This window comes from Apodemus sylvaticus, chromosome 22 (assembly GCF_947179515.1).
Source record: "Apodemus sylvaticus chromosome 22, mApoSyl1.1, whole genome shotgun sequence".
NCBI lineage: Eukaryota > Metazoa > Chordata > Mammalia > Rodentia > Muridae > Apodemus > Apodemus sylvaticus.
The window spans coordinates 10,693,723-10,719,885 of NC_067493.1; the positions used below are offsets into that span (position 1 = coordinate 10,693,723).

Genomic DNA, 26,163 nt, shown 5'->3' on the forward strand with positions numbered 1-26,163 from the left:
ACAAAACTGAAAGTTCAAAAAAATTACATCAAATTTAAAGAATATCTCAACATATGTTTCCTTTATTTTTCAGACCTATTCAGTGTTATGAATAGCTTAGATTTTAGTGTAGAAAAGCATTCATTTACCTTTTTTCTCCTTGGTTTTGTTCAAATTCATCTATGGATGATATTCAAAGAAGCAGGATTTGAATAATGAAAATATGTATATCTGAATATTAAGCATTTCAATCAAATGTTTTTTTGTCTCACAGCTTTACTCTCTGTGTATATGTGAATATACACAAAATCATATGGTCTCAGGGAATAAAAGGGCTTGCTGTCTGAATGTCAGAACCTGAGTTCAGATCTCCAGAACTCAAATGAAAAGCCCCAGGTGTGGTCATGCCTGCCTGAGCCCCAGCTCAGGGAGGGGTTGATGGATTCCCGGGTCTACTGAGAGTAACCAAAACTAAATGGACTTCAGATCTGGTGAGATCCCGTCTCAAGGGAAGACACCAGAATGTGCAGTGGACCCCAATGGAGGAGTTTGAGGAAGGACTGAAGGAGCTGAAGGAGCCTTATTTGGCATCAGTGGGAGGGGAGGTCTTCAAATATCACTGTAATAAACACTAGAAACTTAACTTCATGTCTCTGGACTCAGCAAGTCAATGTTAACTGAGCATCAAAATAAATCACAAACATTGATAGTAAGTGTGCTCTGCAAATGCATGGTGAGATGCAGTTTAGAAGGATTGTTTAAAGAAAAACCAAGTACAATACAGCCAGGTGAGATTAGAAGTACAACTTCTCTTTTGTTCAACATTGTAGGTTTATTGTATGTGTGGCTTAGGTTCCTGTTCACCTGAAATTTAGCCAGCCTGTTTCTAGCCTGTCCCCCAATTACAAAATAGGAATAATAATTTTAAGGTATAGAGAATATAAAATGGCTTTACAATACCATAGTAATGCCTTTTCTTATGCTTAATGGATCAAAATCACTTTTTAATACAACCCAATTTAAGTGTCAGGAGTTAACTGAGAATAACTTATTACAGCAAGCAATCACTTTAAATTAAGAATGGATGTGCATGTGTGTGCCATGCCATCCTTGTGGTTAGAAGACAACTTGGTAAGCATTGGTTCTCTCCACATCTTTATGTGGCTTCTGGGAATTGAACTCATGTCTCAACCTTTATCTGTTCAGTCATCTTATCTTCCTTAAAAAACAACTTTATTTTTCAAATGGTTCATCTTAATGGTGTTATTGTTTCTTTTGATTTTCTTTTTCCTCATAATCACCAACATTGGAGATGTGTTTCTTTGTAGAAGCCAGCAGGTGGCTCACTGGCATACAGCTGCCAAAACAAACAAAACAAAACAAATTCAAGTTTTGAATACCACAGCGATAAGTTCTAATAACCTCTAAAGAAGAATACCTTCAAAGCTGATATAAAGCCATTACTGATTACAGAATACTGCCCCCCCATATTTCTACTCAAAATATAAGTCAGCAAGCCAGGATAGATTTCTCTCTATCCTGAGAGCTGTACAGAGAGAAGGGATTTGATTTTTCTCCCTCTGGAGTAGAGATTATACATTAGAACAGGAAAACAACAACAAAGAAATCAGACGAAGAAAATGACTGTGGATATCTTTCACTGTTACTGCAAGAACTAGAATCTTACTGTCTAGTATAGACTTCCAATTCATATTTCTACTCCCTCAGTTTCCATATTTTCAAATCCCAGAGTATGCTTGGGATTTTGGGCATGCCCACTATCTTATCACTTTCTAGTGATAAGACACCATGATCAAGACATCAAGAAAGTATTTAATTTGGGGCTCAATCTCTAGAGAGAATGTATGATGGTTGGAACTCAGGGCAACAGGTAGACAGGCATAGTGCTGAAGCAGTAACTGAGAGCTTACATCTTGGTTTACAAGCAGAAGGCAGGGAAATCTGACTCCTACTCCCAGTGGCATAACTCCTCCAACAAGACCACACCTTCTTATCTTTTCCAAACAGTTCTGCCAATGGTGAAGGTGGAGGATGGGTATAGATGGGGCATATGCTGGCTACTCTCATGTAAACCATCATATCCATGATATTCAGCCACATAACCACTTTTAATGTCATCTAAGATTCTATAGTTTACCTTTCTAAAGGAAGAACACAAACACGAGTATACTAAGAAACCCCTAAGTCTTGATTGAGTTTTGAAACATTCCTTTTAAAAATCCCCATATAACAAGGAGCCAAACTCTATTAAAGTCATTCTAATATGCATGAAGCCAAACTTCTGTTCTGATACTGTGGATTAGGCTGTCACTTCTGATGATTAATTGTCACCCTCAGGTTTTACAGATATTTTATGCTATACCATGTTTACTATGCAGATAAATACACTGAACAAGTCAGGTTTTTTTTTTTTTTTTACAGGCTTATTCTAAGGGCAGTAGATTATGATATTGTTTTATGGACCTCAGAATTAAAACCACAAAGTATTGCATGAGTAAACTATGTAAAGAATACCTTGATAGGCTTAGCTTCTTAAATGTAACTAGATAAAACAAGTTATCTCCAGCCTCACATTTGTTTTTGCCAAAGGAAGCAGTGTTTACTGTAAATGTGCCCTTTTAAAGAATGAAATCTTACGGTTAGAAGTGTTACTGAAGGCTGGTAACTCAAATGAATTAATTGCTTTTCATGGCTTTAAAGTTAATTCTTACTCGAGGCTCCATAAGCATACATATATTAACATCAAAAGCTAGCTGGTAGAAATTAAGAATAATTTTATATTTAAAAAAAACCCTCAGAGTAACCCAGATTTGAAATAGAGCAGGTTACTTGCATTATTTTTTTTATTTTTATTTTCTATATTCTTTGTTTACATTCCAAATGATTTCCCCTTTCCTGGATGCCCCCTCCCCATATGTCCCATAAACCTTCTTCTCTCCATCCCTTCTCCAATCACCTCCCTCCTTTTTCTCTGTCCTTATATTCCCTTCCCATTGCATTATTTTGTAAAGGATAAAAATGAAATGTTCTGGATATTAAGATAGATTATGTTTAAGAAGAGACTTTGTAAACCTGAAGACAATGAAAAGAAATATCCATTGTGCACTCAAACAAACAGACCCCTACTGGTCAGCTGATTAACACTGCATGTTTGGAAATAAGTTGGAATGCCACAGGTCCAGGACCAAATCTTTGGTTCTCTTTAGTCCTCTTTGCAGTCATTTATCACCCCTTTCTGGTTTTGAATTAACATTCATTTGACTACTAGGTTAAAACTTTTACAGGTATCAACTTATCAAAGTACTAACTTTACCCTCTCCCAAAGCAAAGAATGCAATTGATATCTGAAAAGTCTCAAAAAGTAATCCTCCTACTGATCCAGCCCACCACATGCTTCTTAAACTCTCACAGTTGTAACCCATCGTGTGTTGCTAACTGAATCTGTGTCCCCAGACTATGGCTACTCATATTTGCCTCAGAATAAGCTACCTCGTATTGCCTGTAGGCTGAAGACTCTGTTCAGCCTCAATACCATCTATTTGTAAAACATTGATGTACGATATTGCCATGTAATGGAACTAGAAATCAGGTTCCCTGCTGGGAAGACAGATATGGAGAGAGGTCATGACAAGGTAATAAAGATTGTGAATTTCCAAGATGGCTGACATCCAAGATGAATGACCTTCTTCTTCTTCTTCTTCTTCTTCTTCTTCTTCTTCTTCTTCTTCTTCTTCTTCTTCTTCTTCTTCTTCTTCTTCTTCTTCTTCTCCTCCTCCTCCTCCTCCTCCTCCTCCTCCTCCTCCTCCTCCTCCTCCTCCTCCTCCTCTTCCTCCTCCTCCGTCTCCTTCTCCTTCTCCTTCTTTTTGTTTGTTTGTTTTTTGAGAGAGGGTTTCTCTGTATAGTCCTGGCTGTCCTGAAACTCACTCTGCAGACCAGGCTGGCCTCGAACTCAGAAATCTGCCTGCTTCTGCCTCCCAGAGTGCTGGGATTACAGGCGTGTGCCATCATGCCCAGCGACCTTCTTCTTCTTCTTCTCCTTTTCATTCTCCTCCTTCTCCCCCTCCTCCCTCTTCTCTTGCAAAAATAACTGATCAAGATTCCTGGATGGTAAGAATGCCATAGCTGTCCTGTTTCCTTCCAATACTTAGACCACTCCCGGGCCTCTGTTTAGTTCTTTCACTTCATTCCCTGTATTTTAAACTTGTTTTGTCAAGCCAGTACTTTCTGGGGTTCAACTGTGCCATCTCTAGGTGATGCTTCAACAAGGCTTTCAACCATGCCAGGGAAGAAAGCTACTTTTTCCTTGTGTTCTGTGAAACAGACAACAAGGGCATTCTACGAAAACCACTCCAAAGTACTGTTCTTTTGTGCCACCCCAGGATACTCAAACTCAAAAGAGCTACAAATGATAGATAGAGTCAATACTTTGCACCTGCTCACTTGAAAGCAGTTACAAAAAGAATATTCTCCAACCAGTTTCTCAAGCATGGGTTTGTTACCTTGTCAGTGGGAAATGAAGAGAGACTATCATTGACATAAGATCACAAATGAAGCAGGTCCATTAAGGACTTTTCACATGCACAGTCAAGTTCAAGTCAAAGAATGCTGTGCCGCCACACCAGATGCCCCATGACACACACTTTGACCAGGACTGCCACTATTTGCATGACACTGACTTCCATGGAAGCTTTTTGCATGGCAGAGATAACACAGCTGGATACTAAAAATGTAAAACAGCTAACTCTAACATCCCAGAAATGTACACCATCCAGTCTGTTCCAGTCTGTACTATAGTTCTTCACTTGGTATAACTGGCACTCAAAAAAAACTGGTCTCTCAAATGAATACACACACACACACACACACACACACACACACATGCACTCACAGGCACATATATGCACACATGCACACATGCACAGTTCCACATTGTAGGTAGTGATAATCTAGAAGCTGTTAATGGACTCAGTAGGGGTCTTTTTCTTCTATGGTCTAAAAGGTGTTCTCATTCTCTGCTTGCCGATCCCTTTCCTTCTACTACAGTGCCTGGGTGCCTGGATCTAGAATAATCCCAATATTAAATCAGTCTGCAAAATCCCCACTTACCTGCCCCTGTTCTTCGGATGGTTGACAGTTATTAGAAACTAAACTCTTATCTATATTTTCTTACTCAGCAGCAAAGAGCCAACAGCTGGATTTAGAAAGAACTCAGCCTTCATCTCAGGCCAAAGCATTATTCCTAATGGTATTCTCTATCATAAATAAAAGAGCACAATTAAGACAAAACTAAGTTTCCAGTGTGTCAGTTAAAACAGTAGGGGCTGCTAGGTTCCTGGATGTGGGGTAGATTAAGAAGATGTAGAAATAACCTAGAGACTTAAAACCAGATTTAAAAAGAAAAGATGGTGGTGGGACACAAGACCTGTCCGATGATTAATTTTTTTTCTTTTATTAGGGGAGGGGGTGTCTTGCCAGTCAGCTCAGCTGATTATGCTAATCTATCCAAATGTAAAATGCAAATAACTTTTATCAAAGTTGATAAAAGGGTAGGATTCTCTCTGCCCTACACATCTTTCCTTCCTCTATTCCACTCTTCCCATTATGCAACCTTGCTTCATGCGGATTGGGGGAGGGGGGCGAGTGGGGGCGGCTAGAAAAGCCGCCAAAGTAAGTCTGTTTTCTCCATCCTGCTCTCAGCTGTCGATCTGGCATCTTCCCGCTGTGTGAAATCATTCAGTTCCCCTCCAAGCAACACCCCTCATTGATCACTGCTTCAGAAAATGTTGATTCAACTCAGTGGGGAAGACAGGCTTGGTGAAGCTGGAGGTGGAGGGCTGGCAGAGGCTCCTGAAAACAACACACCTCTTAGTTTTCATTGGCACGAAAAGCTATTACTCCAGTTCCTCCATCTCTCCTCCCCGCCTCTGATGCACTGTCTGCCAAGCTGGCAAAAGATCCTAAGGTGCAGTAGAGAAGGGTAAGTGGGAAGCCAGTAGAATGGTATTGCACAAAACACCTGTTTTCTCCTGTCCTCGCTCTATTTGCATACTCCCAAAGGAATCTGAAATCCAGCTGCCTTCAGAGTCATCTTGTTCTGCTTAGGTTTTAAACCTGGAGAATTGAGATTAATGAAAAATACTTTTGCCACTTTACTTTCCCAAAGCAGTAATTTCCTAGCCCACAAATGTTTAGAACGGCATCACTTAACAATGTTTATAAGTCATAAAACATGCATTGGGCTGATGTATGCGTTTGTATCTTTGGAGGAACTAGAATTGCAAACACACACGTACACGTACACACACACACACACACACACACACACAAATGCAAGGAGAGAAAAAATGTTTGAGCAGATGTGTTCGATGCTAAACTAAATAGAACACACACCATGTGCTGCAAAATAAAAGAACCATTTGGCAACATAAACTATGTTGGCATCTGCGTTAGATTTGTAACCACAGTAAAATATTGATATGGACCATAAAATTCAAGCTCTGTATGCCCATGTTTCTGGGTGACTCTGCTTTGAAAGACTTTTTGTTCTACATAACTGTACTTGTTCATCAGAGGCATTTTATGACAAACCTGCTTTTATGACCTTATGTGATTGGCTCATTTTCACTATACAGGGAGAACATGAACAGTGTTTTCTCATTCCAGATAGGGAACCAATGACAGATCAAAGTATTGATGCCAGCATGTCTAACTTGGTAAAGCAGACTTACCTTGTGCTACTTAGAGGAATGTAGATGAGGGTTTCCTTACAGGAGTGAAGCAAAGACAGTCACATCAGCAGAAGGTCAACCTGATATTGGTGAGGACTTATAGAGCTAGAAGCCTGGTGTTCCTGCATGAGGCAGATCAGTAGTTTGCAGGGTGTCTCTTCCAGGCAGCTCAAGCTGTCTGTGCCTCTGCCAGGGAGTTAGGATTGTTGGGAAGTGTATCTCAGCAGTCTTTGTTGCTTATATATCCATAAGGAAAGAAAGTAGTGAATCTGATTAGTTTCAGGGACTTCCTGAAGCTATCAAACTATTTACCTCCTGAGCCTAGCTAGCTTCCTTGCAGGATGGAATGTTTCATCTCCCCTTAGAACATATGTGTCTTAATGAACTTCTCTTTAAAATGGACTTTTTTTTTTAATCTCTAAAGAAAAAGTTACACAGCATAAGGATTTAATCAGTTAGACCCAGGTAAGGAAACCCCCACCAAAAATACATTCATACATACATACATACATACATACATACATACATATATGCATACATACATATAAAAGAACAGGTTTGAGGAACACATGGAGGACATACCTAGAGGATGACCTTCCCCAGATAGACTCCCTAAACCACTCTTTTTTCTCACCGGTGCACACATTGTTTCCCATCTGACTGTTTTTCTTCTCTCTTCACATTAATTGTTATAATCAATGTAAGTGTGTCCCTGAATCATATGAGCTGCCCTGTCAAATTAGTTGAGACTTAGAAAAATTCATGTTCTATGTTTTTGTCTTGAATTGTTACATGAAATGAGGGACAGCCCTTTGGTGATTAATTCCTTAATTTGTGTGGGATCTAATGCTACTTCAAAATAGATAGCACTAGAATTAAGTCATCTTGTAGTGAGACAGGCTGACTCCAAGGCAGGCTTCAAACTGGCACTTCAGGTTGAAATTTCTGTTCCCAAGAACTGGGCAAGTCCAGGGAAGTCCAGGCCTTAGAACCTGCCTCACCACCTGGCCTGAGGCAAGGACAATGTTTCAGCATTAGTTTCCAGACTTCCTCAGCAACTTCTTCAGTAACAGTTTCCAGCCACCCTCCAGCATTCCACTCCATTCCCCATCCCTAGAGATGGAGTAGGATAAAGGTCACCTACCCTGTAATCCCCTAATGTGCTTCAAATCAGGCCTGTGAACTTACTTGGTTATCTATCTTGAGAATGGCAGACCCCAGCATGCAGGACTTTTGCAAAAACAAAATCAAAAACAAAAAACAAAACAAAACAAAATCAAACAAAAACAAAAACACCCCCCCACTCTTATTACTTGACTCTGGGGTATCATTCTTTGGCGAATCATGGACCCTTACATTAAGATTGCCAGATGATCTTCAGTGAAGGGTTCGATCAATTTGTGCTGGAAATCCAGATAAACTTTATGTGTTAAACTACAAGTGGCTTCCTCCACAAATTATCAGTCCTACTCATCAGCATACCCAATACAAACTGTGCTAACTCTCTGTTCTGGTAGATGTCTCCTTAATTTAAAAAATATGTTTATGTTGTTGTTTTCCATTACATCGATTTTTAGATACTATCAAATTCCTAATAAGAATGTTTTGTGTTCTTACATGAGCTCCCACAAAATTTTTTATCACCATTATGAATTAAATAATAAGCAGTTCCTCGTTCTCTTTACAGAGTAATAATCATGTAATGGTTGTAAAGAGACACTAGTATGCTGAATTGCACATAATGAATACTCACTTCTTTCTAAAATTTGCAATTTGACTTGTACTTACAGGAAAGTCATTCCAAACTCCAGCAGGTGTTTGAATGTGCATGAACGAATTTTTAGGTAACTTAAGAAATTTCTGGTCTCTTGTTCCCATCTACTATCCATCCTGAATTACACATATTAATGTTCTTGTCTGCTGCAGATACTTCAGTGATTCTTTTCTTAATCTTTTGTTCTACTCATTTGTTGTTTCTTTCTTTGTCGTGTTGTTGAAGTAGGGTCTCATGAAACCCAAGATGACAATGGCCCTGAGGATGACATTGAACTGTTGGCATTTCTGCCTCCATCTTCTATATTCTGTGATGAGAGGCTTGCATCACCATGCAGACTTTATATGATGCAAGAGATAAAACTTAGGGCTTCCTATACACCAATCATGTAGTCTATCAATTGAACTCCATCCCTAGACATAAGACTTATCTCTTGTCCTGCTTCCTGGCCCGTCTTCTCCTCTTGGCCACTTGCTTTGGTTTTCTCATGCAGGGCAGCCTTCATTCCCAGTTCTTTCTGCTGCTGCTTGTGGAATCAACCCCTTTGTTTCATTTGAATACATTTTTTGAAACCTGGTTCATGAGGTGCAATTGTATTTGAAGGCTTTGCACATGTCAAAGACCCCACTATTACCCTCCTTTGGATTAACAGTTTGTCTAAGCACTGAAGTCTAATTTGAAAATCAAAATCCTACGTTCAGTATTTTGAAAACATGGATTCATGATAATTTGGTGTTCAGGACTATTATTTAATCTAGTGTTGTACGGAATCACTTTTTAATTTTTTGAAGTTTTGTAAGTTAAATTTTAATATTTCGTGATAGTATAACTCGTTGTGAGGATATTTTATCATTTAGTATATTTGGTATGGTGAGCTCTTTTAATATGAAAGCAATGTACCCAAATTTTAGCTATATTTTTCACACATCCAATTCTTCGAAAAGAACTGTGGAAAGAGATGAGAGGATCGAATCTGATACTTTATCAGGTAGATATTTAATGTCTTGGATCAATATGTTCATATTAATAATTTAAGTGATTCAAAGTTTTATCAGTGTCCACCTATCACTCATACTTTCTGAAATGCCACTTCAACTTTTATTTCAACACATTAAAATTATTTTGTCCTGTTTTAATTTCCAAGAGTTTTTCAAATGACATGTAAAAATGTTCACTATTAGCATTTACTTTCTGAATGATGTCTATTAAAATTCTGAACCTCAGATGTTATTAATTGCTAGATATCTTACCATCTATACTTTTAAACAGATACATACATACACACAAACCACACACATACATACATGCATATTCAATCTGAATACTGTTTTATTATTATCACTTAGTTGACCTCTGTTTTTTATTGGTAGAGTTACACATGTGATCAGAAGTTGTATTCATGTTTAAAAGGTAACATGGTAGAGACTTTGGCAGGGTCTGTTACTGTTGACTTTAACAGCAGGAAGAAAGGTATTAATTTGTTGTATTATGGATGTCCCCTTTCTCTCTTTCTCTCTCTCTTTCTCTCTGTGTACATATGTGTGTGTGTGTGTGTGTGTGTGTGTGTACATATTTAAGAACAGATATTCCTATGTTCATGGCGGATATAGGTTAATATCAATTGTCTTTCAATTTCTCTCCAACTTATTTTGTGAGATAGTGTTTCCAACTAAACCTGAAGCTGCTGGTCCAACTCCTTTCGTTACACTGGAAGACATTATCACCATTAGCACCAGCACCAGCACCAGCACAAGCACCAGCACCAGCAACCAGCACCAGCACCTCCAGCACCACGCTCCTCTCTCTGCTCTTTTCAGTGCACTACAGGCACATGTCACACACTACCGCAGCCAGCTTTACCATGTGCATACTGAAGACAAAACTTGGGCTTTCACAGCTATGTGGTGAATATACTACTGACCAAGTCATCTCCTGTGTGCCAAGACTTACTTTTTAAGTAACTTTCTTTAGAAGAGTCACATTCAAATAGTATTAATTGTGCTTTCTGTTTAGCTTTAAGAAAGCAGAAGTTTAAATTCAAATAGAATTGTTTCTTACACTCTTACTGAGTGATGCTGGATATAACCATGAAGGGAACATCACTCATGTTACATTTATACCATGGAAGGGGGTCTGCTATTTCAATATCTTTACCACCGGAAGAGCTAGTGGAAGAAGAAAATCGATCAATATTAGTGCCTATCAAACATTTACAAGTTATTTTATTTGACTTTTTTATTTTATTGCAGTCTTACATTTAAAATTTTAGAAAGGATTAGCTTTCTGAAACTTATAAGTGTAGGGACTGTGAGAGCATTGAGTTAAGTCTTCATGCCAAGCCGGTAACTAAATATTAGGTCACAGTGACCTAAGTAAAATAATGTTGCCCTGGAATTCTTAAAATACAGTCTGTTTTCCTTAGTGGTAGTGGCAAATTATTAAATGCACCTATCAAACTTTATTAAAAGGAAGAATGATTTAGAAGCCAAGCCTGGTTATTGCCTGAGAGAGTACTGGTCCACTCTAGAATAATTAAGATTTTGTTTGCTTCAACTATATGCCACCAGATTGTCTAGCAGAAAAATTAGAGCCAGAATTTGCACTTTTAATCAATATTAAATATGAAAGATTTTTCCCAAATTGTTTTCTTTGTGTTTGCTCTGAGACAGATAGGTGCTGGCTCAATGGTCCTAAAATACATTTCCTGGCCGGCCAGAAGGCATAGTGAAAATAAAGGTTGTTAAACTACTGTCCAGCTCCCCAACCATGGCCAGGTACTCACCATGTGCCATAGAGAACTAATGAGACCAGCCACAACAAGCATTTTAAACTGCTAAACCAAACACCAATCTGTGGGATTTTTCAGCCTCTGGGGCTTATTCTCTCTTAGGGATCTACTAAGTCTGACAGCAGGATGACAATTAGAAAAATCCTTAAAACATGGACACCCGTTCTGGACTGGAACTAGTCATTTGTTTGCTTGCTGTTGCTAAGAATGGGAAGTCACTATTATAAACCAATGACTTCCAGCTGCTAGTGCTCAGGGCTAGTTTCGGGTTAGTCTCAAGGAATGAAAGAGGACTGAAGTACATAAATAAGTCCAAGCAAAATGTTCTTCATTAAATATGTAGTGATAGATGAGTGTAGAAAATATCTCCACATAGCATATTTTTATTTTACAATGGATATAGTACTGATTGATGTCTTTGTAACTTATAGATGGCTGTTTAAAAAAAACAAAACTGAGTCATTTTCTCACAAAGAAAAACAACATAAAACATGTAGATTATTTTAGTTTCAAAAGTTATCTCCCCACATATTTAACTTGGTGGTGTGTCCTTTCATTGCATGAAACTTAAAATTATAAGTTATTTTTAAGTTCTATAAACAAAGTGTTTGCTTTTCATAAACAAACTACAACCAGAATATAAAAAAACAAAAACAGTTATAACAAAAAGACAAACAATGAAAAACAACAAAAAACCCAAAAAACAAAACAATGAAGGTTTAAGAAAAGATATTGTGTTCAGCTTCCATGTTCAAATGCTGTTTTCACTACAAACTACAGTGACACTTTTGTGTTCTTCCTTCTTTCAGCTTTATCATTTCTAGAACGTCATGGCTAGAAGTTAATGGATGGCATATATGGTATCTGTGTTTGAGGCTAGGTTCTTTCATTTACAGTAATGCATTTGAGGTTGTAAGGATTCAGTCAATGAAGAACAACCCAGACTTAAATAGTATGCAAAAGTAAAGAGCTTCTATTCTACAGAAATCCAGCATACAGGGATCTACCATTCGTCAAAATGGAGACCCCAGACAAAAGCACACAAGCCTTTTTATAGAAAATTAAGGGAATTTGATCAAAGGTTAGGTAATATAAAACTCCATTAATGGGTGCTGAGAAAGTAATATAGGTCAGTCAGCTTCTGATTGGCTGCCATTTTAGTTCCACTATATTTGGTAAGACTTTGAGGAACCTACTCAGCTATAGCCTCATTGTTTCCTTGAGCCAAATATCCCAGGAACTGTCTCAGCTCTCAGCTCATCCTTCCTTTGTCAGATCCATCAATGATTATAAGCCCATTGCCAGCAGTTCTCTCCTAGGAGCCCAGTCTGCTTCCCTGGGAAACCAAAATTTTTCCATTCCCAAGGATTTTATTTCCTAGGTGACCTCTCAAGATTGGTATATATTATTTGTGTATCAGCTTACAATTTATTATTCAACAGTGCACCATTGATTGCAGAATCTATGGTTTGGGGCTAGGATGCATCCTACTGTTTTAAGTATTTGTACTTAAATATCGCTTAAAGATGTAAAGGCAAGATTTGGAGGTCAGGTAATTTTTTATGTCAACTTTTTGTTTGTTCATTTGTTTACATTAATGGTAATAAATTCTGTGTCTATACAGAATATATAAATATACTATCATTTATTAACAAATATATATTATGCTCACAGAGTGGAAGAATGAACTGCATATTAGAACTATTTGAGTAGGGACTGGGAAGGAAGAAATATTTGGAATACAAACAAATAAATTAATTAATTAATAAGAATAATAATAATGAAGGCATGAGGACTTCGATAGAAGGCATATTGATTTTCTAGGGCATTGTAACAAAACAGGACTACAAACTTCATCACTTAAGTAAAAGGCAGTTATTTTCATACTTGTGGAAGACTCAAAATCAAAGGGTAACAACAATCAAAGGGTAACCTCGTTCCCTCTGAAACTGTGGTAAGCACCATCTTTCTCTAGAGGTGTCCCTTTATTTTTCTTCATCTCAGCTTTTATCAAGACCATCTAGTTTTGTATCTTCCTTCATTAAACTCTCCTGTTGTAGCTTCTCTTGCCTTCTTTTAAGAATATAAATTATGTTATATTAAGAACCACCTTAGTCAAGTATGACTCATCATCTTAACTAATTAATTTCCAAATAAGTTAATATTCTGAAGTACCAGAGAAGTCTGAATACAGATGTGTGAGATACAACTATACCTATAAAGAATAGAGAAAAAATATTTTATCTTGACATCTAAGAATGGAAGACAGAATTCTCAGCACTTATGTGTAATGTTTATGTTTCATAAACTCTATAGCTAATGACCAAGCTAGAATGTAAAGAATTTGAAGAATAATTTACAAAAGTGCTTTATAAAGATGGAGCAGAAGGTTCCCTTAAAATTAATGAGGTGTTCTCAGTTGGTTCAGAGTTAACTTTTCTGAAGAAGCAACAATAATGATGTGCAATGTACGAAGAGAAGGAGCAACTCCTACAGAGATCAAGGCATTTAGAGAGAATTACAAGCTGGAGGAAGTGTCATATTCAAGAAGGAAGAGTGTCATGAGAAGTGCACAGAGAGGAGGACCCACTTTGATGATACAGTTTACAAAGACAACTTGAAAGTTGCACTGTATTTGAAGTGCAATGCAACCTGGCTTAAAGGTGGGTTGTTTTATTGTTGTTGTTGTTTGTTTGTTTGTTTTATTTTCATTTGTTTTTAAGTCTCAAAGCCATGAGGTCATAAATGCATTTACAAAGATTATGTAGTCTGTATTGTGTAAATTGATATTATAAAGTTGGAAGCAATATAATTAGAACAGTAAATGTTTAAGACAAGATGTAATGTTCAATTGTATTTGAATTCTGTTCATAGAGAAATGAGGCTGAAATTGTGAAATATGCTAAAGGTTCACCTAAGAAAAGTTAGATGCAGAAAGACCAAAAATACTTTCACATATTTGGGACAAGGCAGCAGATGAGTAAAAATGGTTTTTTATAACTTTAGGGCCACTGGTGGTCATTTGGTTTGATGTGTGGGCTGCTCTGGGATTTCCATTGGTCACACACTGACTTTTATGTGTCCTAGATATATTAAAATAGTATTACCAAAAGCAGTCATCATATGTAAGACTCCACAGTTAAAAGAGATGTTTAGGCTGAACATATAAATTTTTGAGTCATCAAAATGGATACTAATTTAAATTGGAAAAGGAATAAAACTGTCTAGACAAGAAAGATAAAATTAAGGGAGTAAAAATTGAGACCCAAGGAGCTCCATCGTTAAAAGTCAGGCAGAAAAAGCTGGGAGACAGGAGGCTGAAGGCATCTAATATTTTACTGACAGATACAACTCCAGCAATAGTGCTGAGGACTGAGACTGATGACATGTGGGAGTGGGAAAGGCATCCTGTTTTCTGGTTGAGCTAGCTTTAAACCCCCAAAGACCCACCAGATAATTCTGGAAGGGACAGAAGGCCATTTGCTATGCTCTCAGACCCTAGGATCCTGACATGAGGCCCCAGCTCCATAATTCTGTGGCCATCAGTCAAGTAGAGCAATGACCAAAGCTCCTGGCATTCTGTCTGGACTCCACCCCCACAGTTACCTGGCAATAGCCAGTTATGCTCCTTCACACAATTACCTGACAACAGCCAGGTAGGCCCAGCCCACTATAAAAAGGGGATGCTTGCCCCCTCCTCTCTTACTCTCTTGACTCCCTTACTCTTGCCTCTCACTCTCTTGCTTTCCCTTTCCACATTCCCTTCCCTCCTCTCTCCACATAGCCATGGCCAGCCTCTACTTCTCTCCTTTCTCCATCTTTCTGCCTTTCTACAATAAACACAAAGAACCCAGATGTCCCTCAACAGAGGAACAGATGTTGAAAATGTGGTATATTTACACAGTGGTATACTACTCAGCTATTAAAAGCAATGAATTCATGCATTCAGTGGCTTCTGAGGTGCACAAGACTGAGAAACTATTGTTCCCAGCCCCTGCTGGGCATGGGGGAGCCACTAGCCTAGCTCTGCAGGTTCCTTGAGGTCTTCAGACTGTCTTTCCACACCCGGAAGCAGTGTCCTGTGGCTTCTCACAACCTGTCACATCACCCTGCAGCCAGAGTTCTGGCCAGACACAGGCTACCATTTTAACCCACAATGACACACATCAGAGTTAGTGAGAACAGAAAAAAACAAAGGTCAAAACTGCAAGTACATGCATGAAATCCAGAACATGCATAAGGTGGCAACCTTGCTAGAAGTGTGCAATGTTAAGAGGTAATGTACTAAGAAAGAAGCCTTGGTTGGAATTAGACGTGGGAAATCTCTTTCTCAGAGGTCTGAGGTGTTTTATTTTGTTTTTGTTTTTGCTTTTTTTTTTCCTGCTTTTTGTTTTTAAATTGAGCAGCATGATGTAAAGAAATCAGTTGAAATATAGCAGCATAAAATTACTGGTACTGTAGTAGATCCTTGTGTAGAAGGACGAGTTAGTGCAGACTTTACTGTACTTTATTTTGGTACTTTATAGCTTATCCCTATTTACATGTTACCTTTAGGAACAGATGCAGCATGCTCCACTTCTATGCAATTGCTTGGATTTTAGTTATTCACAAGGAAACTGATTTATAAGCAATTTTTTTTCCTGGTTTGTTTTGTTTTGTTTTGTTTTGTTTTGTTTGGTTTGGTTTGGTTTGGTTTGGTTTGGTTTGGTTTGGTTTGATTTGGTTTGGTTTTGACACAATCTTTCTACATAGCCCTGGCTGTTCTAGAACTCACTATGGCCTCAAGCTCACAGATATCTACCTGCCTCTGTCTACATAGTGCTGGGATTAAAGTTGTTTCCCACCACACCAAATTTTGTAAAGGATGGTTTAACTAGGGCTCTTTAACTCCTAACCTTATTAACATTTTCTAAAGAGGCAGCATTGTATAAAATTCCAGTTAAAGAATCCCTTTTAAAAAAGAAGAAACAAAAATTTGAATTTGTAGCATAACGTGTAAATCAGTCAAGAGCTGAACTGACTAGTTACCTAGCACAGTGACTGGAAACATTAGCTACGGTGGCAACCTAATTGTACTGTAAATCCAGTAATATGCACAGTTAGCACTGTGTACAATCTAGGGTTCCCTGCTTAGAGTTTCAGAAACACCATGCTGTTATTGTAATGAACCTACTGTTTTGCTGCTCCAGTTTTACTCCTTAGTTCTATTATTCAGGCTGAGTTTCCCCAATGCTTTCTTTAAACTTCTCAAAAGGTCAGAATGATGATCTCTACCACTGCCATGTCACTGAGGAACATTTTATAAGTGATATCTATTGTTTGTAATTTCTCTAACTCATAACTATACGCACTTTGCATGGATTTTATGACTTTCTGTGTTTACCAAGTTTGTACACAGTCACTATTGTTGAGTTCAGGTTCAAATAGATCAATGAAAGTCATGTGAGTATGAGACACAGGTGACAGGATTCAGACTTAGATGAGTCTGATATCTAAGGCATGTGTGGTCAGACTACTTCTAATTTCACACACAGTAATAGTTGCATGCCAGTTTGCTCCCTTGATGATATGTAGGTTTACCTCAGGTACTTTTGAGTAACCAATGTTGTGTGCAGAGAACTCAGGGGAAAACAAAGAAAATATGGAAGAAGGGAATGTGGAATGGAGAGGAATATAAATAAAGAAGAAAGGAAAGATAGGAAGGTGAGGTAGGAAAGGAAACACTGAGCTTACAGTGGCAAATAGTCATCCATTCAACAATAGATATGTGCTATCTCTGAAAAAGAATAGCAATGCTTCTCTTCTCATCTAATATGTAAATACCTACTTGCAGTAATTCTACTGCATCTTTGTGGGGTGAGGAGAGAGTGGCTGTGGTATGACATATACAGCATAGGTTTATATCTTGTTTTTACTTTTCTGTGTGATTGTAAAATGTATCTAATGGCCATACATGTCATGACATTTTGGTACAGATTGCATTGGACAGACTTCTGATGAGGTTGCTACTGACAGTTGACTTGTCACCTTAGGGCAATCCTATTCATTTTCTTCTGCCACTGTTTGTCCAGGTCCACAAGAATTCCCTGTCGATTTTTGTTCATCTAACCCATACACTGATGAATAACCTTCTTCAGGTAAAAGAAGAAATGACAACAGACTCAAAACCAAGGCTTACGGAATGAGACCAAAAAGATACCATTGGACTTGGAGAGGTGGATACCACGGTTCCTACTGGGAAGATATAACCCATGACTCAAGTTTACACAGAATACTCAGAATGCAAAATAAAACCTGAATGGTAGGATTATACATATCAGTTCCACTCCCATTTTGTGAATTTTTATCATAATGTCCATGACAGGGAAGAGCAAACATGATTCTGCATAGGTGGTGGTAGTGCTGATCCTGATGGTACTTGTGATTGTGTGTGTGTGTGTGTGTGTGCTTCTTTGTGGGAACGCTTCAGATCAATGTAATATTCTAAACAGACTTCGCAATGCTCATATAGAGAATAACCCTGGCTTTCAATTCAACAAATATTACTCTATTTATACATTTTACTAATATTTACAGGGCAAGGGCATGGTTCTAACTGTAAATTATAATGAAATATCAAAACCTCATCTTACTTTAACAGTGACAACACCTAGGTTTGATCTATATCTTTAAGATAAAACTGATCTTCTCAGAATTTTTCCCTAAATGACATGCCCACCTAGTGATTCCCCTCTTCCTAGTTCTGTGTTTTATAGATCATGGTGATTGCCTCTAGAAATATTTCCTTTAAAAATCTTTTGCAGGACATGAAGAGATGGGAATGTTGCAGAAGATGCAACGTAAAGATTATGGGAGCCTGAGAATCAGGGAGTTTGCTCTGAGACTGTGCTCCCCGAGGCCCAGTAGGGGAAACAGCCAATGGCCACCCCACCCTAGATCTTACATGACTTGTGGCTCTTCCTTCTTCTGAAGTATGAGGAATCTTTTCTCCTCTCCTGCATCTACTATCCTGTCTGTGGCAAACTAGGAGTTCTGCCTCTTCTTCCTAGTCATTGGCCACTAGCATCTTCATTGATCAATCAAGAACCAATCAGGGAATAGGAACTTCAGGGTTCACACACAGATTCCTGATCAGAGCATCAGAATCACCACTTACAAGAATGGACTGGAGGGAAGAAAGGGAAATGGTGATGATGTAATTACATTATAATATTAAAAAATAAAATTAATTATAAAATATGGCCAAAGAAAGTAAACTGTGTTTATAGAAATCATCTTATGTGATAGCCAGTTAAGAGATAGCTAATAAGATCACCTTTACTTATAAATTAGAGTATGCCAGAATAGTAGCCAGTTGACCTAACAACTACTCAGCACTTCATATTTAACATAGTACTTTTATTTGTAGCATGTCTACAACATAGAGAACTACATTTTTAAAATTACCCTAATAATAAGATGTTAAGCAATGTAGAGTTCAAATATTGAGTAAGTGAGTTTTCTTGTTTTGGTGTTAAAATAGCTAATGAAAGCAGCTTAAAGGAAAAAGAGTGTATTTTGATCATTGACAGAAGCCATCTAGACTATGGGAAACAAGCGAGTTTTCTGGAGATGGTCCAGGTTTTCATGGCTGCCATGGGTGCGCTCTGGAGAGGCACAGCCCCAATGACTTGAATCCAGGACTGCTTCTCCCTGCTGATATGACTTTAATGACATTCTCACATCATTCATGAATTAATGCTATTTAGATGAATTAATGAATTTATAGAATTTCTAACTTGATTCCAATAATTTTAGGAAGAAAGCTTAAGGATATGGCTTTAGTTGTTTTTGCCAGAAAGATATGATGACATTAGAATCAAGACTAGAATATGCCCCTTCCTCACAGAATAGTAACAACAACAACAAAAATACTGCATGATATGGAACACGATGAGTTTTCATTAGTTGCACTAAGGAAAGAAACAAGATTGATACATATTTGTGATCAAGGAAAAACATTCATTCTAAGTCAGGTGCAAGGATGAAGCCACAAGTGTTCACTATGGTAAAGCAAGGCCATGTGAAATTCTTAATTTGAACTTATAATAAGCTTACAGAATGAAACACTACTTTGAAGTTATTTTCCACATCCTTCTGTAGCTCCCTTTTTGTCTAACATTTTAAATATGAGTTAATTTTATGTAAAAAATTTTTGAATAACAATAATAACAATAACAACAGCAAAAATAATATTAATCACCAGAGAAAAGAAATAAAGTGATAAACTGTGGCTTTTCGGACCTGTTTCATCCACCAAAAGTGTACATATGTGAATATATATATACATAGCCTGGCCAAACAGTGTGTGTATGTGTGTTTGTGTGTGTGTGTGTGTGTGCCCATGCATGCGTGCGCGCCCACATGTGTGTTTGACTTTCTCCCTTTAATCCCTTTCTTTCTCTGGCTCATGAAGAGTTAATGAACTCTAATCTTTCTCATCGCCAGTGAGGGGTACTTCAGTCTGAAAGAAAAGAGCTCAGATAACTAAACCATTTTCTTAAACCCATGCTACTATGGGCAAGAGTTAATTGCCACAAACCAGTGGCTTTTGGCCACAGAAGAGTAAAGAGTTGAAGAAGGTAGAAATTGCAAAAAGTAAGCAGTTTTTGGCCATGCAATTGAAGATAGAAATTGCCAAAGGTAAAGAAGCTTTGGCCACAATAGCTGACTCCATATCCACCTTTTTTCATTGCCTACTGTGGTTTACGCTGTGATGCCAGGCTGGACTCTGCAGATCATATTTGAAGAACAGACCATCATGGTGAGGAAGGCATGACGACTGGGTGCCTGAGACATCTCATTACACTGTGTTCACAGATGCTCATCAGTAATGGATGTTGATATTTGTTGGACTTTACTAATCCTTCCATTATTTTTATTCATTCATAGATTTACGTGGTAAATCTTTGCTTCCATTTAAGAATATGTTTATGTTATGATAAGTTTATGTTATGTTACGTTTAAATGTATAATGTTATATCATGTTTATATTGTGTTGTTAGGTTCAATGTTACATTATTTTTATATTACGTTATGTTGCATTCTGTTATGTTGTGTTAAGTTATGTTGTGTTGTATAATGTAGGATATGTAAGCACCAGGAAAGTTGAAAGTAAACATTAGCCACCATCACAAGAACCAACACTATTATTTTAAGGAAGATCTTCAGTCATAACAGCCTGTGTCACCACAAACAAATGTAATGTTAGTTAGCTCTTTTATAAAGAAGTACATGCAGGAACGGAGGCATAAAATTGAAACCCTCAGCACCATGTTTATTGCCATTACCTATGGATTGATTTTTCCAAGATGGATTCCACGGGGCTTCAGGACTCAGCTGAAAATGACCTCACTACATCATGCTCAAGAAACTGCAGTGGCAGAAGACCTGTCATCTTACAGCACAATCTAAAGGAGTGTGGTAGCTCTGGATGAAAAATTCAGTTACTTCTATCCATCACTAGTGAGAGGCAGGGAAACAATTGTCTGTGTGTCCTGAGCACCTTGGATCTGGCCAGCTCACTATGCTTGATGCTATTCCTAATGGAAGAAGGAGAAGTAAATACCCTACTGTGGATAATATGAACTTTGTGGGTCTTGATAGATAAATGTAACATTTTTGAAGTTTATAGATTTGCCCTGAGAGAAAGGCTGCAATGTGTTTGCTGACAAGCTCTCAGTGCCCTGCTAGCTTGCTCAGCAGGACGATAAGTAAAGCAAGCACCTGTGCTCAAGGGAAGAGCTGCAGTTGATCTTTAATGCTCTGGTCAGAATAGACCTTCAGTTCAAAGGATGAGGAATGAGGTTCTGTAGCATTTATAATTTCCCTTGGCCTCGTACTGTCCATCTGTTATTGCAGGCAAGGCCTTCACTGACCTTTTCTCCAAGCTGTTATTTATTCTCTCCTTTTAGCCTCAGCAAAGGAGGAAGATGAAGGATCTAGGTACTTTGTCATTCTCCCGATATTTCTAAACACTATAGCACTTTCTAAACAAGAAACCCAATAATTATTCTCTTCAGTGCTACCCATTAAATTCTGTTACTCTCAGGATTCCAAAAGCTGCTGCCTCCTGTATGGCTGAAGATTGTACAGGGTTGGAATTGGTTGTTCAAAAACATTTCATTTTCTCTTTTTCACTCCCAGTGGTTTCTGTACTCCCTAGAAGAATTGTGCTTCTAAGACCTTTCCAAAACACAGCAAGCCTTCCACCTCTATGATCGTTCCTTCACTCTAGACTATGGTTCTCTTCTTGGTCAATTTCACTAAGATTACAAAGATGACATCTTTGACTCATAATAATTTAGGAAGTTACATTAGTATTAAAAAGATACATCAAAAATCCTCTGTGATGCTTCTCTTTACAGTAGCTGACAATTAACATAGAGAATAACTGTATCAATATTCAGAGAGTAACAGACTGTGCATGCTCTCAGTCCTAGAAAGAACATACACAACTTACTCACGGTTCTGAAATCTTCATAGAAGAGAGGGCAGAAAGATTAGGAGAGCCAGTGGTGGTAGAAAGCATGAGGGGAGTAATGTTTTCCAGACTCAACAGGGCAGTTGCACATATGAACTTACAATGGTTGTTATAGCATGCACAAGACATTGGCAAGCTCAAATCAGACAAAAATTTTAGTATAGAAAGAGGATATTACCATTGAACTGAGCACAGGGTCCCCAATGGAAGAGATAGAGAAAGGACCAAAGGAGATGAAGGGGTTTGCAGCACCATAGGAGGAACAAGAATATGAGTCACCAAGTACTCCCAGAGCTAACAGTGACAAAACCATCAACCAAAAAGTACACATGGAGGGACCCATGGCCCCAGACATATCTGCAGCAGACGATGACCTTGTTGGACACCAAATGGGGGAGAAGTCCTTAGTCCTGGAAATACTTGATACTGAAGTGTAGAGAATACCAGGACAGGGAAGCGGGGGTAGGTTGATTGGGGAAGGGGAGATGGCTTATGGGATTTTCAGGGAAGGGGAGAACCAGGAAAGGGGACATTTGAAGTGTAAATAAAGAATATGCCTAATGAAAGAAAGAAAGAAAGAAAGAAAGAAAGAAAGAAAGAAAGAAAGAAAGAAAGAAAGAAAGAAAGAAAGAAAGAAAGAGGATTTTGTCTACATGGTCTCATTATTAGTTGGGGTGCTATTGATATTTGCTACTTGCCAGAAGAGGAGGAATCAGTTTTCCTTAATGGTAAGAATGCTCCACACCTAAGACTAGTCAAGTAACATAAACGGGATGTGATGGGTATGGAAGAAGAACCCTCAAAGGGAAAATGGATAGGTAGGACATGGGAGGAGTTGGAGGAATAGGAGCAAATACGCTCAAAATACATTGTATGAAGTCTTTAAAGAATTAGTAAAAACAATTGTTTAGAAAAAAGTCCTGTTTCCCAACCCCACAATGCTTACATACAGAATTGTCTTTCAAGGACAAGTTAATACTGTTCTCTGGTGGCTTAGTATCTCCTTCAAAGAATAGTTAAAACAGTACTCACATGTTTGGTAAGAGTCACTCCAAGATACTTTATACTGTTTGTGGCTATTGTGAAGGGGGTAATTTCCCTAATTTCTTTCTCAGCCTGCTTATCCTTTGAGTATAGGAAGGCCACTGATTTGCTTGAGTTGATTTTATAACCTGCCACTTTGCTGAAGTTGTTTATCAGCTGTAGGAGCTCTCTAGTGGAGTTCTTTGGGTCACTTAGGTAGACGATCATGTCGTCTGCAAATAATGATAGTTTGACTTCTTCCTTTCCAATTTGTATCCCTTTGACCTCCTTATGTTGTCGAATTGCCCGAGCTAGTACCTCAAGTACAATATTGAAAAGATAAGGAGAAAGGGAGCAGCCTTGTCTGGTCCCTGATTTCAGTGGGATTGCTTCAAGTTTCTCTCCATTTAGTTTGATGCTGGCTACCGGTTTGCTGTATATTGCTTTTACTATGTTTAGGTATGTGCCTTGAATTCCTGTTCTCTCCAAGACTTTAAGCATGAAAGGATGCTGAATTTTGTCAAATGCTTTTTCAGCATCCAATGAAATGACCATGTGGTTTTGTTCTTTGAGTTTGTTTATGTAGTGGATTGTATTGATGGATTTCCGTATATTGAACCAACCCTGCATTCCCGGGATAAAGCCTACTTGATCATGGTGGATGATCGTTTTGATGTGTGACTCAAAAGGTGAATCATGGTATGCACTCACTAATAAGTGGATATTAACCTAGAAAACTGAAATACCCAAAACATAATCCACACATCAAATGAGGTACAAGAAGAAAGGAGGAGTGGCCCCTGGTTCTGGAAAGACTCAGTGAAACAGTATAACGGGGAAATGGGAAGGGGTGGGTGGGAGGACAGGGGAAGAGAAGGGGGCTTACGGGACTTTCGGGGAGTGGGGGGGCTAGAAAAGGGGAAATCATTTGAAATGTAAATAAATTATATAAAAAAAAACAGTACTCACGCCTAAGTAAAGTGTGAAAAATAAGAAAGACAGTGTTGAAACCTCAATGTATAGTAAGCAGCTAATACTGTATTAAAAATAATAATTGTTGAAATTCACTTAGCTATTATTACTAATGGTACATGTTAAATATACCTTATCTGAAAGGCTTGAGCTAAAAGAATTTCCAGTTTTGGTAGTTTCAGGTTTGGTCTCTTTTCTCATCCTTTACTATTTTGAGAATTTATAATCTTAAAATTTGAAATCCTGAAATGTAGAAAACTCAAAAACCATTTGAATCTCATGGTCATCACTCCAAGTTTTGGATTCTAGAATACTTGGATTTTAGATTTCAGATTAGGGATACTCTTCAACTTGAAGCTTGCATTGCTCTCCAAACATTCTTGTAAAAATTTCATTTTGATGTGTTTCTAAGAGCCTATGTGACAATGTGCACTAATAACAATCACAATGCTTTGGAGGCTGGAACATGTTCTGCAGTGCACTGCTCATCCAAAAGCAAGTCTGTGTTGTTTTTTTGTTTTGTTTTGTTTTGTTTGTTTTGGTTTGGTTTGGTTTTTTGGATTTGGATTTTTCGAGACAGGATTTCTCTCTGTAGCCCTGGCTGTCCTGGAACTCACTCTGTAGACCAGACCGGCCTAGAACTCAGAAATCTGCCTGCCTCTGTCTCCCAGAGTGCTGGGATTACAGGCTGCACCACCACGGCCCAGCTTAGTCTCTGGTTTTAATATACAGCATGGCAGAAAATAAAACAGATACTGGCTTCATAGATGTTTCATAAATTTCCTCCTCCTTTTCCTCCTCCTGCTTCTGTTCCTCCCCCTCTTCCTTCCTCCTCCTACTCCTTCTGTATCCCTGGTTGTCTTGGAATCTGCTATATAGCTGAGGGGTTGCTTTGAACTTCTGATCCTCTTGCTCCCCGAAGCTATATCTACAGACTTAATACCATTACATTCAGTTTATATGGTTCTGCGATCAAACCCAAGGCTTGGGTATGCTGTGTCACTCTTCAAACTGACATACATTCCCAGCCCTTTGATTTCTCTTCATGCTCATGCTTAAATCTATATTAAAAACTTTTCTTAAAAATAATTACCATGATTATATTTTTGTATCTTATTCCATCTAGATTTTAAAGATCTAAGGGAAAAACTTAATAATAATTGTCTTTGTTCAACCTATGCTAATATAACACGTGGGACAAGATGAAATCTATAATAAAAATATTATTTTTCTTTGCTTCTTTCTAATATGTCAACCAGTGAAGTAAGCACTTAGTATCTTGACTGGGCTCAAAGCACAGATGTGTTGGAGATGCACAGAGATTCGACATGGACACAGGAGTTCACTGTCAAATTGTAAAATGAATTAAGATTTAAAAAAAAGGCCTTGGCCAAGTGAGTTGTACTGTATAACTGAGTCTTAACCAGGGGGCTGTAAGGATACAAGGAGAGTTCTAAGACAGCTGAGGGTCAGGGAGTAGAATGTAGTGAATCACAAAGACCAATCAGCATGAAGTAATTCTCAAAAGGAATCACAGAAGGCAGCATTTGCTTAAGAAGTACAGAGCACAGGACAAGCTAGAATCTCAGAAGTAGAGAAAACAGCTTCTGCAGAAAGACATAGCACTATAAATGCCATTATCAGTTTAGGGCATATCACAGAGATCAACATTTCCCATCACATCTAACAAGGTGGAAGAGGAGACTTGGAACCTGATCAGAAACTTTCAGTTTCATGATGATAAAAGCCTGTGAGGTGTGATGAGATTTATTTTTGAAACAACTCAGTCCATAGTCTTGACCAGCTATTTAATGTAAGAAGATGACCTGTATATTAAAATCCTCCCCTGCAAGTGACATAGATAGTATTCAGCCAGGAGAGCAATTGAAGTGTTGATATTCAAAGTGTAGCTCCCATCATGAAGTACCTTGCAGGTCGGAGCCACAAAGTTGAGGAAATAACAAAGTGCATGGGTAGGAAATTGCCTCAGGGTTAGGGTTAGGGTTAGGGTTAGGGTTAGGGTTAGGGTTAAGGTTAGGGTTAGGGTTAGGGTTAGGGTTAGGGTTAGGGTTAGGAGGCAGAGAAAATGGAGCATGAAGTTGGAATTGTTGCTAACCTGTTACAAAGTACATGGCTGGGAAGAAAACTTACCTATGGTGAGGTTACCGGAGAATGTCAATGCGTAGTAATGAAAATGAAGCTAGCGTAGAGAAACCTAGCATCCCTGTGAACCTCTAATTAAGGAAGTGTGAGCTCCATGGTCTCTTTGTTTAATGTGTGGCTTTCATTTATAATTAGAGACATTAAGTGAATCTTCAGATATGACTGTTATGACAAGTAGATCTATAAAAAGGAG

The 26,163-nt window shown here is 38.2% G+C and overlaps 1 long non-coding RNA gene across 1 annotated transcript; it reads right to left on the reverse strand.

Annotated features, from left to right (window-relative positions):
- Positions 1–1,190: 1,190 nt before the first annotated feature.
- Positions 1,191–26,027, reverse strand: LOC127672352 (uncharacterized). The gene is made up of 3 exons (XR_007974970.1): positions 25,959–26,027; positions 6,729–6,964; positions 1,191–1,336 (listed from the first exon to the last, which is right to left on the reverse strand). It is a non-coding gene; the product is annotated as an uncharacterized LOC127672352 (long non-coding RNA).
- Between the last annotated feature and the right edge of the window lie 136 nt (positions 26,028–26,163).